This window comes from Cryptomeria japonica, chromosome 1 (assembly GCF_030272615.1).
Source record: "Cryptomeria japonica chromosome 1, Sugi_1.0, whole genome shotgun sequence".
Classification (NCBI taxonomy): Eukaryota; Viridiplantae; Streptophyta; class Pinopsida; order Cupressales; family Cupressaceae; genus Cryptomeria; species Cryptomeria japonica.
The window spans coordinates 670,699,509-670,715,539 of NC_081405.1; positions in this window are offsets into that span (position 1 = coordinate 670,699,509).

Here is a 16,031-nt window from a genome sequence, read left to right on the forward strand (position 1 = left end):
GAACATTTACAAGATATGGCCAATGCTTGCACTGTCCATGCTATTACTGAACAACATGTAGCCTTGAGATTTCTAGTAGCCTCTTTCAAAGGAAGAGCTTTAGACTATTTCAAGTCCTTGGGTCCTAATACTATAGGAGATTGGGATCAGTTGGGTGACCGTTTCTTTCAGAGATTCTCCGAGAAGGCCAACAGATCATCTTTGATGCACCAGTTGATCACAATAAATAGAGCCCCTCAGGAAGCACTAATGAAATTCAACTTAAGATTCTAGAGGACCTAGCAAAGAATACCTCTATCTGCCCACCTTCTTGCGGATATGGCATTTGTCTTCTACTTAAAGGTTTTCAATTCTGATATATCGGTGATGATCCAATCTCTAGGAGGCAATACCCTCCCGCAAGCATTCGACATAGCAGTCCAAGTAGAAAAGAATTTGATTGATGTTGGGAAGCTCGCCCCTCGTCCCATCATGCCATTTTTTCCTGAGATATCTCACCAAAGTCCTGAAGAGGACACTCCTAGCACATCTACTCTGCAATCTATGTATATGTATCCCGGTCCCCAACAAATGCATGTTTCCCCATCATCGTCTTTGACCGTGGAGGTTAGTGACATGAAGAATTTGTTGAGATCCTTCTCGAACGAGATTGTCAATCTGAAAAGAGCCCAAATTTCACCCACTAGACCACCTTTCCAGCATAACCAACATACAAATCACTGTATCGATAAACCCGCCCAACCGAGCAGTCAAATAGTCCCAGTCTCAAATCCTTTGCACACCGTCTATCCAAACACCGATAAGGAGCTAGTAGTAGGTCAAAATAATCTTGTAGATGATACCAACTCCTAGTGCTTTCCATGGAATAACACTCACACTTCAATAAATTCTCCGAGAGGGAATTTACAATAAAAAATTGCAGAGAAACAGAGTCTGAGCATAATGTCGGATGAGTCTATTTATGTATCCCTCAGTATGGATAACGCATCTCTCATCGCTCAAATGCAGGGCATGTCGATGCAACAAGAGACGGAGATAGCTCCAGATCTTATTCTCTTGGATGGAGGACGAAGATGCAGTGCTCACCAATGGCTCAACTAGTTCAAAGGAGGGAGTCCCCTTTATGCAATCAGATTACAACCTTCGCTCCAAAAGGAATTTCATCAAGGAAAATACGAACACATCAGAAAGAACGCCCACAGATAAAGCTCTTGAACAACCTGTGATTGTCCCTACATATCCAAGGAAAGAGTTCGTCCCCTATAAGCCAAGGGCGCCGAAAGCGTATGTCCCTGCAATAGTGGACATGGTGGAACAACTGAAGAAAGCTCCAGCTCATGTTTCTTTGTGGGATCTCCTTAGCATCCTTGAGAAAAAGAATCAGCTAAAAGAGGTCATGTCCGACGATGGGAGAAGTGCAAGCTGAAGTGCCACAAAATCTCCACAAACCAATGAAATGGGTTTCTAGCCCGCTACGGACAAGTCATGCTCTCTGACCACGTTGACCAATGAGATTTTGCCTCTCAAGTCTCAAATGGAAGTTAATCCCAAGCCAAACCCATTCTATCTGACCCTTATAGTCAAGGATAAACTCTTGCATAATTCTATGATAGATTCTGGAGCTAGCACCACCATTATACCTAAACAAATCGCCGAGGTATTGAATATAAAGTATGAACCTTTAAGTAGAGGAGTCATGCAGTTGGACGAGAACAAGGTTCAGACCATAGGTCTTATGAAAAGTCTCCCTTTGACTTTATTCGCATGTCCTAGTGTTACTGTATCCCAAGAAGTAGTGGTCATTGATATCCCGCCTATTTTTGGGCTCTGCCTTTCCTTGGATTTCACTGTGAAAATAGGAGGCTACCTGTCTTTAGATTGGTCCCACCTCATCCTCCACACTTAGCGTGGTGCCAAAATCAAAATCCTTTCAGAGCCCCTTCATGCTGAACATGTAGCAGATCAGGCCATGATTAATTTTGAACCCACTCATACTTCCATCTCAAATGAAGAAAGGAAAGTCATAGAACTCTTAGAGGATGAGGAAGTGACCAGGGAAATCCCACCTAATAAGAGGTTTTCTTGAACAAATGCATAGACTCTGATCCCTTCTCCAACTACCATGCTAGTGGCCTAGGTACCTACTGCATCTTCGACAAAAACTAGGTCATCCCAAAGCTTACCAAAGAACCATTTTCTAAAGAAGAGTTGTCATCGGCACTCTGGACCCTGCACTTTGATGATACCAGATGCAAGGTAGGTTTTGGGGCCAGGATTTTCTTTACTTCAGCTTCAGGCGAGCAAATCTTGAAGTCTTTCCGTCGATTCTGAACTGGTGGTCCACCAGATTCGAGGAACTTCCAATGTCAAACATATCCACATGAGATCCTACTGTGCCCGAACATGGGATTTAATTGAAAGCTTTGATGCTTTTAATATCCAGAGCATCCCCCAGAAAAATAAATGCTACTGCTGATCAGATCACTACAATCGGATCATAATTTGATCCTACAATGGACTTGCTTGCCAGTTCCCAATTAGTCTCTGTGTTCGTCTGACCGACTATCCCTGATACTAACACCCACTAGCAAGTTTTTGAAAGTGATGAGCAGATTGCACTGTTCATTCAAAACTCGGGAGAGTTTGCAGATCAACTGCAACCTAAGGTGAAGGAGGCTTACGGAGACCAAATCATCTAACTGAAATCCAACAAGATTCCTAATGGTTTGATCACTCTATAGAATTTGTTCGACCATGATGACGCCAAAAATGATAAGCGAAAGCTTACAGCCAATAAAGGAGATTATACCGAAATGTCGGTGGGAAATGGGAGGATACTCAAAGTAGGAAAAGATGTTTCTCTGGAGGACCGAAGAAGATTAACCCGATATTGTGATGAATACATGGGTGTCCTAGCATGGTCTTACGAGGATTTGAAAGGTTATGACCCCAATGTCATTTAGCATACTATCAAACTCACTGATGAAGCTAAACCAGTCTGATAGAAGAAAAGGTTGGTCAACCTGAAAATTGAGTCCCTCATGGCTCAAGAGTTGAGGAAGCTGGTCAAATCAAGGATTATCTACCCCATTAAATAAAGAACATGGGTGTCTAGTTTGGTGCTCGTAAGGAAAAAGAATGGAGACATCCGGCTCTATGTAGAATTCAGAGATCTAAATCAAGCATCTCTCAAAGATCACTACCCCTTGTCATCAATGGAGTAGTTGTTGAGCATGGTGGAGGGATTAGAAATGTTCTTGATGCTCGATGGTTTCTCGGGATATAATCAAGTCTTGGTAACGCTGGAAGACCAACACAAGACAACTTTCACCACCAAGTGGGGGACGTTTGCATACCAAAAGATGCCTTTCAGGTTGTCAAATGCTAGAGCAACTTTCCAAAGAGCTATGGATTTGGCCTTTAAAGATCTTATCAATAAAGTTATTTTGATATACTTGGATGACCTAACAGTGTTTTCTAAATACCGAGAGGATCATTTCGATCATCTCAAGCTATTTTTCTAAAAGTGCCTCGAGTTTGGGATTTCCTTAAACCCAAAGAAATGTATCTTTGACATCCCTCAAGGTAAGCTACTAGGGCATATAGTGTCGAACGAAGGTGTTTCCATCGACCCTGACCGAGTTAAAGAAATAAAAGATCTCCCCCTTCTGGTGAATAAAAAGGGAGTCCAGTCTTTCCTAGGAAAGGTCAACTTTGTTAGCCGTTTCATTTATGATTTTGTCAGAATAATAAGGCCCATCACCCTAATTCTCAATAAGCAGACACATTTCAAATGGACTCCCGAAGCCAAAGGATCTTTTGACAAAATCAAAGATGCCATTTGTTTGGTCCCCATGCTATCTAACCCAAATATGTCAAAGGACTTCGTAATGTATGGTTTTTCAGGTCAGTATAGCATTTCCATGGTTCTAACCCAGAAGGACGATGAAAAGGGGAGTGAGCATCCTATAGACTTCCATCGAAGACTCTCAAAGAATATGAGGCTAAATATAACTTTGTCAAAAAACAAGCCTTGGTCGTGGTGAAGGGATTGAAGAAAGGCACCTCATTGCCTACAATAAGACCAGCATGTATGTAGCCCACCTTGCAGTCCGAGAATACATCATGGAAGGTGACATCATCGAAAAGAGGGCTAACTGGATCACTAAGATCCTGGGCTACGATGTTGATGTCAAGCCAACCAAAATAGTCCACGGCAAAGGCTTATGTGATTACATAATTTAGGAGTGCGAACCCTGTGAAGATGAGATGGCCACAGAGGAAGTCATTATGGTTTCCCTCGAGTCTCCAAGCACATGATGGATGGAGGGCTGAAAGCACTTCATGAAGATGGGAATTTTCCCTGAAGGTCTCCCTCCGAAAAAGAAAAGGTTATATAGACTTGAAAACAATGGTTTTCGCTTGGTGGATGGTGTACTTTTTAAAAGGAATTTTGATCAAGTCTTGCTCCATTGTGTAGATCAATGCCAAGCTGGTGAAATCCTAAATGAATTTCACTATGGCTTATCGGGAGGTCATTTCTTAGCATAGAGAACTATCATCAAAATCACTTGTGCCGGATATTTTTGGCCTTCCATGTTCAAAGATGTGCACATGTTGGTGAGAGAATGAAAGGAGTGCCAATATTCCATTGGTAGGGGCAGAAAAGCAGTAATGCCACTCAGACCTGTTATGGTAGAAGAGCCTTTTTCCCAATGGGGACTCGACTTCATAGGGATTATCAACCCCCCAAGCTCGGTTGGACACAAGTGGATCCTGACCACTACTGATTATTTCACCAGATGGTCCGAAGTTGTCCCGTTAAAGAATTCATCAGAGAGCGAAGTATTGACATTCCTGGAAGATCTAGTGTGTCAATATGGTCCACCTAAGACCATTATATTAGACAACGCGCATGCATTCACTGGTTTGCGAATCACCCACGTTTCCCTCAACAAAGGTATCTATCTCAAAACCTCCTCTAACTACTACCCTCAGGGGAATCTGCTCATTGAATCCACTAATAAGAACCTTATCAAGCTCATCAAGAGGATAGGCTCAGAATACAAGAGGGAATGGCACCACCACTTGAGGAGCGCATTGTGGGCGGACCAAATAATGCCCAAGCAAGTCTTAAAAAACTCCCCATACAAGTTGGTCTATGGGAAGGATGCATTATTTCCCATCTCTTTAGAGGTCCCCATCCTATAGCTACTCAAGTCCATTGAAGTGGTAGAGAATGGTACCATGGCTGTGAGGTTGGCAGAAATTATGGAGCTGGAAGAAGCCACATCTCTCTAGGACCGACAACAAACCGTCAAGAGGTAGTTTGACAGCAAAAAGAGTTCCAATCCAGTTTTCAAACCAGGGGACCTCGTGCAGAAATATAATGAAAGAGTGACCAAGCCTAGTCAGCATGCTAAGTTTGATGGCTTGTGGAAGGGGCCTTTACACATCATAAATTGCAAGGGTTTTGATTCATTCGACCTCGAGGATATGCATGGAGACTCTCTCCAGATCCTAGTCAATGGGTTCCACCTCAAACTGTTCCATAAAGGGTTTTTTCCCTCTAAATGTATATATTGTAAATAGTTCTTTTGCGTGCCTTATTTATTTTAATTATTCTCAGTCGTAATCCAAGCGAAGGTAATTGAAATCACAAGATATGTCATGATTAAGAAAAAGGAAAAAACTATGATATTATGGACATTTTGTTTTTTCTTTTACATTTCAAGGGCGGGACTTTGGTCCTGCTTTACAAAAAGTAATAAGAAAAAGCGCTACAAGACGAGATACCACTTTCTCATTGATCCTCCTCGTCTTCATTGTCCTCCATCTAGAAGTCCAGGTCTCCACTACAACCCTTTTTAATTTGCTAGAGCTTATAGAATAGATACCATTCTTCTGTCGAGGATCCCAACCTCCCCCGAGAGAGGGTAGAAGGGGATAGGATAGCCAGCCAACGAAACACATCGAAGTTTCTCACTAGGTAGCTTAGAGGAATTGATAAATGCATTCCTGAGTATGGATGGCTAGTAATAGTTTTCCAATGCTCATTAGTAAGATGCTAGCCCCCTCCTTTATGTGCTCACCTGCTATCTTGAATATCCATAATGAATCAAACCCCTACTATTCTAATTGGGTTTGTTCTTCATTATGAGATGAAAGGGCCTTGTGTGAGCAATATGATATGTTCTTCTCAATCCTCAATCCGAGATGCTAGATTGGACAAGAGAAGGGTGAGGACTGACATCTGAGCGTGTGTCAATGTGTAGTTTGTAGGTGGCATTTAGGGATAAAGTTTCCTTGCTTAATTATCCTGCCTTTTTCAATCTGTGATTGATTTGGATCAACTCGTGCAACATTTTGAGGCTGAAGACATTTTAATATTGATTCATTTGTTGGGCATGCTAATAAATTTGAGCTTTCCCTGATGCAATTTGTGATTCTAATTGACATTGCCTTTCTCTAAGTTGATCAATCTAGATCTATATGATGATTTAATTCCCTTTATCTACATTGATTCTCTAATTGAGTAGCTAGATCAACATCATAGAAAAAAGTCTCTACTTGTTCAGTCCCCCAAGGTGAAGTAGGAGAATTGTTCATAGTGGGCTTCATATTTGATTTATTAGAGGTGAAAGCTAAGGTAAATTCCTATCTACATTTTTTGTATGCATATTCTAAGGTGTATCTTTATTTGTTATATCAATATTTATTTCTTTTCTAGGCCTACCATAATCACACCTAAAGGTTCTCCTAGGAGTTTTGATCCTATTATAAAGTGAATTAGCTTATATATATTGATCATGTTCTTTATATGATTCTCCTCTATTTGAAGGATCTACCTTTTCAATACTTAGAGAATTATGCAAAGATGAAATACCTGGATTTTTCACATTCCATTATTCTTGTCATCTTATCACATCAAGATAAATTATGTTAACCATCTCTTTACTTTTAGATCATTGACATTTTTTCATTTGTTTATTTTATCTTATATGAATTAAACTTTTGGATCTTTCTTGATGGATTCACCACTCCTCAAAAGGAGAAAATAATCTAAATTAACAAGTTTTTCTTGGCTACAGCATGGTTAAAAATTAACTTGAGTCATCAAGTTGAATATTAATTTAAATTATCTCCAAAAATAGTGCTAATTTGCTAGTGATATAAGTTGTAGACCCCAAATCCCTAAGGTATGATAACCTCCCAATTGTCAGGGGTTTTAAACTTGGAAAGATTATCACAAACCTATGTTTAGGTTGGATAGCTTGGGACCAATTGTTGAGGTGGGTAAGACCTCCCTCACTTATGGCTCTTCATGACGGGTTTCCCTACGATGCTAGTATATATAGGTATAGAATTACAACTCTAATCCTAACACAAATCATACCCATTGCATAGTGCACCCCTGTTTTAGTTTATATTTTGTGCCTATATGTTGGTTTGAGAAACTAAAGGTTCAGAATCTTATTAAAATAGATGATCCATGATATGGGTGTTTGAGAATATTTATTATGATAACTCCTTATGTTGGTATAATTCCAAACACGGTATTTGAAACACACTAAAACTAATAAAACATGAAAGGATGTCTAGATTTTAATGTATTGTGAGCATGTTCAAGATGATGGGGAGAAAAATATTCATAAATGGGTGCCTTTATCTATTTGGGTAACAATCTCTATATTTAATCAAACGTGTAATAATTGAAACCAAGATGACGTCAAAATCAAGATGTATTGGACATAATACTATGTCTTTTAGATCGCATAGGCAAGTTGGGCTTGTTGGCATTGTAACAGACAATGAGAGATTGTTGGCATTTCAATAAGGATATTGAGAAGGTTGTTGATGATTATGGATATAACTGATTAAGGATATTTACTGTCTTAATATCATTATTTTGTCATTGATGTCAAGAGATTGATTTTCTAATTCAGTATATGTTGCCATATCTTAAGAAGTATGTTTTGATGAGTATAAAGAAGTCAGTAAAAGACACAGAAAGAATATAATGAATAAGGGGAGAAATAAGTTATTCAATGGGCAACTATTACCGAGCTAGACAATGATGAGATCATGATGTTTTAGATTGTTTTGATATCTTACATATTTTGTTATTTATAAGGTTAATACTATTCTATGTTACTGAGCAAAGAACCTAGTCGGTAAACCCTAAGGAACCTAGTTGGTAAACCCCAAGGTTATCACTATCGGTTAATGAAGGCGGAATGTCTACCGAGTGAAGTTTAGTATTCACCGAGTTGCAATCGAGTGATAATAGAATGCATTGAATGAATAAAAGCATTATTTAATGAAGGAAGTTGATGATCTGGCTATGATTAAATGATTGGTATGTCATGCATCAAGTTTGTTAAAGAATCTATGGCAAAGGAAAATCAGCAAGAAGATCTACAGCTCAGATTGAACTGCAATACCCTAGCATAAGTTCCAAGAAATGTATGCAAGTTCCAAGGCAGGGTAAAACATTTTTCAGATCGAAGGATACATTGAACCTAGTCAATTTTGAAGATCTGATGGATATGATTGATCATGGGAAACATGATCAAGGAGATTAAGCGGTTGGCAAATTGTTTATAAATAAGGAAATGTTGATAAACAATGCATGCGGGCAATTGTAAGCACAAGATTGCTACATAGTGATTACCGAGCACAGAAGCTTGAAGACCTATTTGAGAAACAGAGTATAGAGCCCAGTAGAGGGTCAAGATAAGTCCTATGAATAGATTGTATTGAGCAAATAAGAATCTGCTTCAGCATTTTAGATGTGAAGTTGCAGATAGATTTTTTTACTGTTATTTTGTGAAGTAACAGAAAATCTCTTAACTGAGTGGACTTAACAGTCTTATTTGTAAATCCTCTAGCAAGGTGACATTCTGATTGAGTGTTTGAAACCCTTTGACAAGGTCACTTCTAACAAAGTGAAGATCCTAACAGATCTGAGGGAAATCCCTTAACCGGGTCACATTTAGCAATGTGTTTTGTAATCTTTAATAGGATTTGCTTTTAACCGAGCATACTCTAGAAGAGTATATTTCTTAGTGGGTCCGAAATCCCATAGTGGTTTTTGCCTATTTGGGTTTCCACGTTAAATCTGGTGTTATGAGTGTTATGATGTTTATATGCTTTTGAGTTTACATGTTTAGTAGTTTTGGTTATATTACTGATGTATAGGTTACCGAGGTTGAATCTGATGTTTTAATGGAAGATTAAGTTTGTATGATTCACCCCCCCCCCCCCTCTTATCTTATTAGCTTGGCATTTGTACTAATAATTTAGTATCAGAACTATCAATTGGTGCATCAGAGCTTTGGACTCCAGAAGAAAAAGTTTAAAGGTACTTGAGGCAAAGATCCAAAGATGTATAAGAGGGATGCATCGAAGCTGAACAAGTCAAGTTTCTCTACATGGCAGAAAAGGATGAAGTTGCACTTATCAGGAGTTGGAGAATATGTTGTATATTATCTGGAGAATGATTTCATTACACCGACCACCTATCCATTGACAATGGAAGAGATAAAGGCAAAGCAAGAACATATCCAAGCAATGATTGAAATAACATCTGCATTGACCAACTCAGAGTTTAATGATCTACAAGGCTGCAATGATGCAAAGGCAATGTGGGATAAGCTCATATCTGTGTATGGTGGAGATGAACATGTTCAAAGAGCTAAAGTGGATAGTCTAAGAGGACAACTTGAATCTATGAGGATGAATGAAGGTGAGAACATAACCCAATACAGTACTAGGCTAAAAGAGATTGTTAATCAAATCAAAGGAGTAGGTGGAACCATTGAAAAAAAGGATATAACAAGTAAGTTGTTAAGAACCTTTCTACCAGCTTATGCAATTTGAGTCTCTGCAATCAATGAATTGAGGTTTGTACCTAATATGCCAGTTTCTTTAGATGCTACTATTGGTAAGCTACATGCTTTTGAGTTAAGTAATTTTGATAATAGTGGGTCATTGGTAAATAAAGTAGAGTCTGCTTTCAATTCTTTTCATCTTGATGAATCTGATGATTACAATGATAGAAGGAGTAAGTACACTGAAGGAGATCACAGTGGAGCAAGTGAGAGATTTCGCAAGAATATGGAAAAAGTACACAAGTTGTATGAGGAAATCAAGAAACAAGAAGAGTTTGAAGCACTATTAGCCAAAAGGCTACCGAGAGGCAAAGGCAAGTATAAAGGAAAGCTACCTTTGAAATGTTTCAATTGTGATAAAATTGGACATATGGCTTCTAACTGTCCTGACAGAGAATCTAGTGAAAGGAGAGATTACCGAGATAATAAACAGAAAGATAATCATTACAGAGGACACCGAGATTTCAGAAGAAGAGATAAGAAGACATGCCTAATAGCTGATGAGGAATCTAATGATGATAAATCAAATGAAACTGATACAAAGGAAGTTGTTTATGTGGCTATCAAAGATGGATCAGATGAAGAAAGGTATGAAGAAAAAGCCCTACTATCTCATATAAGTAAAAATGATTCTTGGATCATAGATAGTGGATGTTCACATCATATGACAGGTGATAAACACAAGTTTGTTATATTAGAAGACTATGATGGAGGCTATGTAAGATTTGGTAATGATGCACCATGTCTGGTAAGAGGTAAAGGATCTATAACACTTCTTGACAATGCAAAATGAAATGATGTTTATTGGGTTGAAGGTTTGAAATACAATTTGTTGAGTGTAGCACAGCTAAACAACATAGGTTACCGAATAGAATTTCTGAATGGAATTGTCAAAGTTCATGACAAGCATGGAAAGCTAGCTGCTACCGGGACACAAACAAAAGGTAACATATTTCACCTTGAATCAACTCGGAATAAGTGTTTATATGCAAAGATAGATGATACCTGGTTATGGCATAAAAGGTTTTGTCATGTAAATTTTGATAATCTGATCAAAATAAGCAAGAAACACCGAGTAAGAGGTCTACCGAGTCTTGAGAAACCTGAGAATGCTATATGCCGAGGATGCCAAATGGGAAAAATGACAAGATCAAGCTTTACAAGTAAGTCCTACACTTCTAAGGGAATTTTAGATCTTGTGCACACTGATCTTTGTGGTCCTATGAAAGTTCAGAGTTATTATGGTGATAAATATTTCATATTATTTGTGGATGATTACTCAAGGATGATGTCAGTAACGTTTTTAAAAGAAAAATCAGAATCTTTTCAAATGTTTAAATGGTACAAGGCAAGAGTTGAAAATGAAACAGGAAAACAACTAAAATGTCTTAGATCAGATAGAGGAGGTGAGTTCACATCTGATGAGTTTAATTCATACTGCAATGATCATGGTATTAAAAGACAAGTATCTGCACCGAGAACTCCACAACAAAATGGAATTGCTGAGAGAAGAAACAGATCTATTGTGGATTGTGCCAGAACCCTGATGATTGAAAAGAAAGTGTCACAAACATTTTGGAGAGAAGCAATAAGCACAACAGTTTACACCCTGAACTGAGTACAACTGAAGAAAGGTACTTTGAAGACACCTTATGAAATCTGGTATGACAAGAAACCTAATGTAAGTTATTTTAAAATCTTTGGAAGTAGATGCTATGTTCACAAAAATGATAGAAATGGCAAGTTTGATCAAAAAAGTGAAGAAGGAACATTTCTAGGTTATTCTTCTAGAAGCAAAGATTTTAAGTGTCTAATCAAATCATCTAACAAAATAGTACAAAGTGCAAATGTGAAAATTGATGAATTTGTAGAAAGAAATGATGAAGGAAATTCCAAGGAACCAGAAGATTATGATGAATTTGTCTATGTTAAACCGACAAGTCTCACCGAGGAGACTGCTGAAGGAAATGAAGAGAATATCCAGTTACTGAGTGATGAAGAAGATCATACAGAGCCTACCGAGCCTATATTAGCCAAATATGTCAGAAGACATCATGCATCAAGTTAGATTATAGGAGATAAGGATGATCCAATGATGACAAGGAACAAACTAAGACAGAACACATGTCTGATATCTAAATTTGAACCAAGGATAGTGAAAGAAGCATTTAATAGTGAAGATTGGATAAATGCTATGACAGAAGAGATTGATCAAATCAAGAATAATGACACATGGACACTGGTCCCAAGACCGAAGGACATAAATGTAATCAGTACAAAGTGGATTTTCAGAAACAAGCTGAATGAAAAAGGTGAGGTCATTAGAAATAAAGCAAGACTAGTTTGCAAAGGTTATGCTCAAGAAGAAGGAATTGATTATGGTAAAACTTTTGCACCTGTGGCAAGACTTGAAGGAGTAAGAACATTGTTGGCATATGCTGCTTACAAGAATTTCAAGATATATCAAATGGATGTCAAATCTACATTTCTGAATGGTATATTAGAAGAAGAAGTTTTTATTAAACAACCTGAAGGATTTGTTGAAGATAAGAATAAAGATCAGGTATGTAAATTGAACAAAGTTTTATATGGTTTGAAAAAAGCACCTAGAGCATGGTATGAGAGATTGCACTCTTATTTGATCAAAATTGGTTTTATAAGAACAAGTGAAAACAGTAACATGTACATGAAGAATGATGAAAATGGAATACTGATCTCAGCCATATTTGTTGATGACATTATATTTTGTGGAAATGACTCTCTATGCAAGAACTTTGGAAATGAAATGAGAAAAGAATTTGAGATGTCACTAATCGGTGAGATAAGGTATTTTATAGGTTTACAAATGCTGCAAATGAAAGATGAGGTCTTCATTACCCAATCCAAGTACATAAAGGAAATCTTGAAGAAATTTGGAATGGAGGATTCAAAACCAGTAAGTACTCCTATGACTACCAACTATAAACTATCAAAGAATCATGAATCTGCATCTGTTGATGAGACACTCTACCGATCTATGATTGGAAAACTGAGATATGTTGTTCACAACAGACCAGATATAGCACATGTAGTATGTATAGTTGCAAGATTTTCTACAGATCCCAAGGAAACACACATGACAGCAATCAATAGAATTTTCAGATATTTGAAAGGCACTGAAGATTATGGCTTAGTATATCAGAAAGGAAATGATTTTGATTTAAAAGTTTATACTGATGCTGATTGGACAGGCAACATTGATGATAGGAAAAGCACAAGTGGTGGAGCTTTCTTTTTGGGAGAAAGACTAGTGAGTTGGCTTAGCAAGAAACAAGGATGTGTTTCACAGTCAACAGCAGAAGCTGAATATGTTGCTGCAGCATTGAATTGCACTAATATAGCATGGATCAAACAACTATTAGAAGGCATAAATGAGCAAGTTACCAAGCCAGTAACTATATTCTGTGACAATACTAGTGCCATTAACATTTCGAAGAATCCTGTTATGCACTCTAAGACAAAACACATCTCTATCAAATATCATTATCTTAGAGAAGAAGTTCAAGAAAAGAAAGTTGTGTTGGAGTATGTTAGCACAAAGGAACAAATTGTCGATATCTTCACCAAGCCACTACCAAGGGACACTTTTGAGTATCTCAGAAGCAAGTTAGGTGTCCTACCCCTATCTTCCATTCACTGACTGAGTTCGGTGAAATCATCAATTCGATGACTCTACAGAATATCTTTCAGGAGTTGATGCTAATTTACACACTTTGGGATGTTTTCTAAAGGTGTGCAGGAAACAATACAGGAATCAATAATAGGGAACAAGAATTGAAGACAAAATGCTCTGACCGAGACTGGGTAGATACATATCAGCAAGGAATTCACTTCTCAGTGAAAGAAATTATGTTTTAGTTCTTTACTTTTTGGCATTGTTGTCAAAGGGGGAGAAGACCAATATATGGGGAGAAGACTGATAAACAAAAAGGAGAAGACTAATGTATGGGGGAGAAATCTGATAATAGGGAGAGCATTTCAGCATTTCACAGCAATCTAAATCCGAATCAATTAGGTCAAATCAATTGGTTTTGCCATCAATGCCAAAGGGGGAGATTGTTGGCATTATAATAGACAATGAGAGATTGTTGGCATTTCAATAAGGATATTGAGAAGGTTGTTGATGATTATGGATATAATTGATTAAGGATATTTACTGTCTTAATATCATTATGATGAATAAGGGGAGAAATAAGTTATTCAATGGGAAACTATTACCGAGTTAGACAATGGTGAGATCATGATGTTTTAGATTGTTTTGATATCTTACATATGTTGTTATTTGTAAGGTAAATAATATTCTATGTTACCGAGCAAAGAACCTAGTCAGTAAACCCTAAGGAACCTAGTCGGTAAACCCCAAGGTTATCGCTATCGGTTAATGAAGGCGGAATGTCTACCGAGTGAAGTTTAGTATTCACCGAGTTGCAACCGAGTAATAATAGAATGCATTGAATGAATAAAAGCATTATTTAATGAAGGACGCTGATGAGCTGGCTATGATTAAATGATTGGTATGTCGTGCATCAAGTTTGTTAAAGAATCTATGGCAAAGGAAAATCGGCAAGAAGATCTACATCTCAAATTGAACTGCAATACCCTAGCACAAGTTCCAAGAAATGTATGCAAGTTCCAAGGCGGGGTAAAATGTTTTTCAGATCGAAGGATACATTGAACCTAGTCAATTTTGAAGATCTGATGGCTATGATTGATCATGGGAAATGTGATCAAGGAGATTAAGCAGTTGGCAAATTGTTTATAAATAAGGAACTGTTGATAAACAATGCATGCGGGCAAATGTAAGAACAAGATTGCTACATAGTGATTACCGAGCACAGAAGCTTGAAGACCTGTTTGAGAAATAGAGTATAGAGCCCAGCAGAGGGACAAGATAAGTCCTATGAATAGATTGTATTGAGCAAATAAGAATCTGCTTCAGTATTTTAGATGTGAAGTTGCAGATAGATTTTTTTACTATTATTTTGTGAAGTAATAGAAAATCTCTTAACCGAGTGGACTTAACAGTCTTATTTGTAAATCCTCTAGCAAGGTGACATCCTGATTGAGTGTTTGAAATCCTTTGACAAGGTCACTTCTAACAAAGTGAAGATCCTAACAGATCTGAGGGAAATCCCTTAACCGGGTCACATCTAGCAATGTGTTTTGTAATCTTTAACAGGAATTGCTTTTAACCGAGCATACTCTAGAAGAGTATATTTCTTAGTGGGTCCAAAATCCCATAGTGGTTTTTCCCTATTTGGGTTTCCACGTTAAATCTAGTGTTATGAGTGTTATGATGTTTATATGCTTTTGAGTTTACATGTTTAGCAATTTTGGTTATATTACTGATGTATAGGTTACCAAGGTTGAATCTGATGTTTTAATGGAAGATTAAGTTTGTATGATTCACCCCCCACCTCTCATCTTGTTAGCTTGGCATTTGTACTAATCATTTAGTATCAGAACTATCAGGGCTTTACACATGTATCCAAAAAAATATTGATAGTTGAAAAATATTAAGTGATTCTACTTATTAATCCATGAGCATATACATTCATATCCTTTATTGTGTTTAGAAAGTACCTCACAAAGGATTTGCAAATATTTTACAGTATTTTGGTTTGCCAACTAAACTTCACACACCCAAAAATACATATCACACACATGGTGGTCCACTCAATCAAAGTTTATTTTTCTATGAATCACTTGATCTACAAAGGTTACATATTGTAATTACAAATTTGGGATAAACCCAAATCATTACAATACAAAAAATAGACTACCTAGAACTAGAAATTGAAACCCTAAGGCTTCTTGTGAATATCACTACTTTGGTGGTTTTGTTAGTGCTTTTCTTTCATCTAGAATGCTATCCTCTAATATTCTAGTAAAAAAACTAAAATCAATACTTTAATGTGGGGAAAATAGGACTCCCAAGTCTACGCATGCAAATAAGGAATCTATTTCATTACCTACACAGTTACATTGGAAGGAGAAAAATCCATGAGGCTCAAGATGGTTTAAGCATAAAGTGGATTTAATGGTCCTTCGTTGTGGAGTAATATGACTATGCAATTGAAAATGAAGAATGCAAGAAGG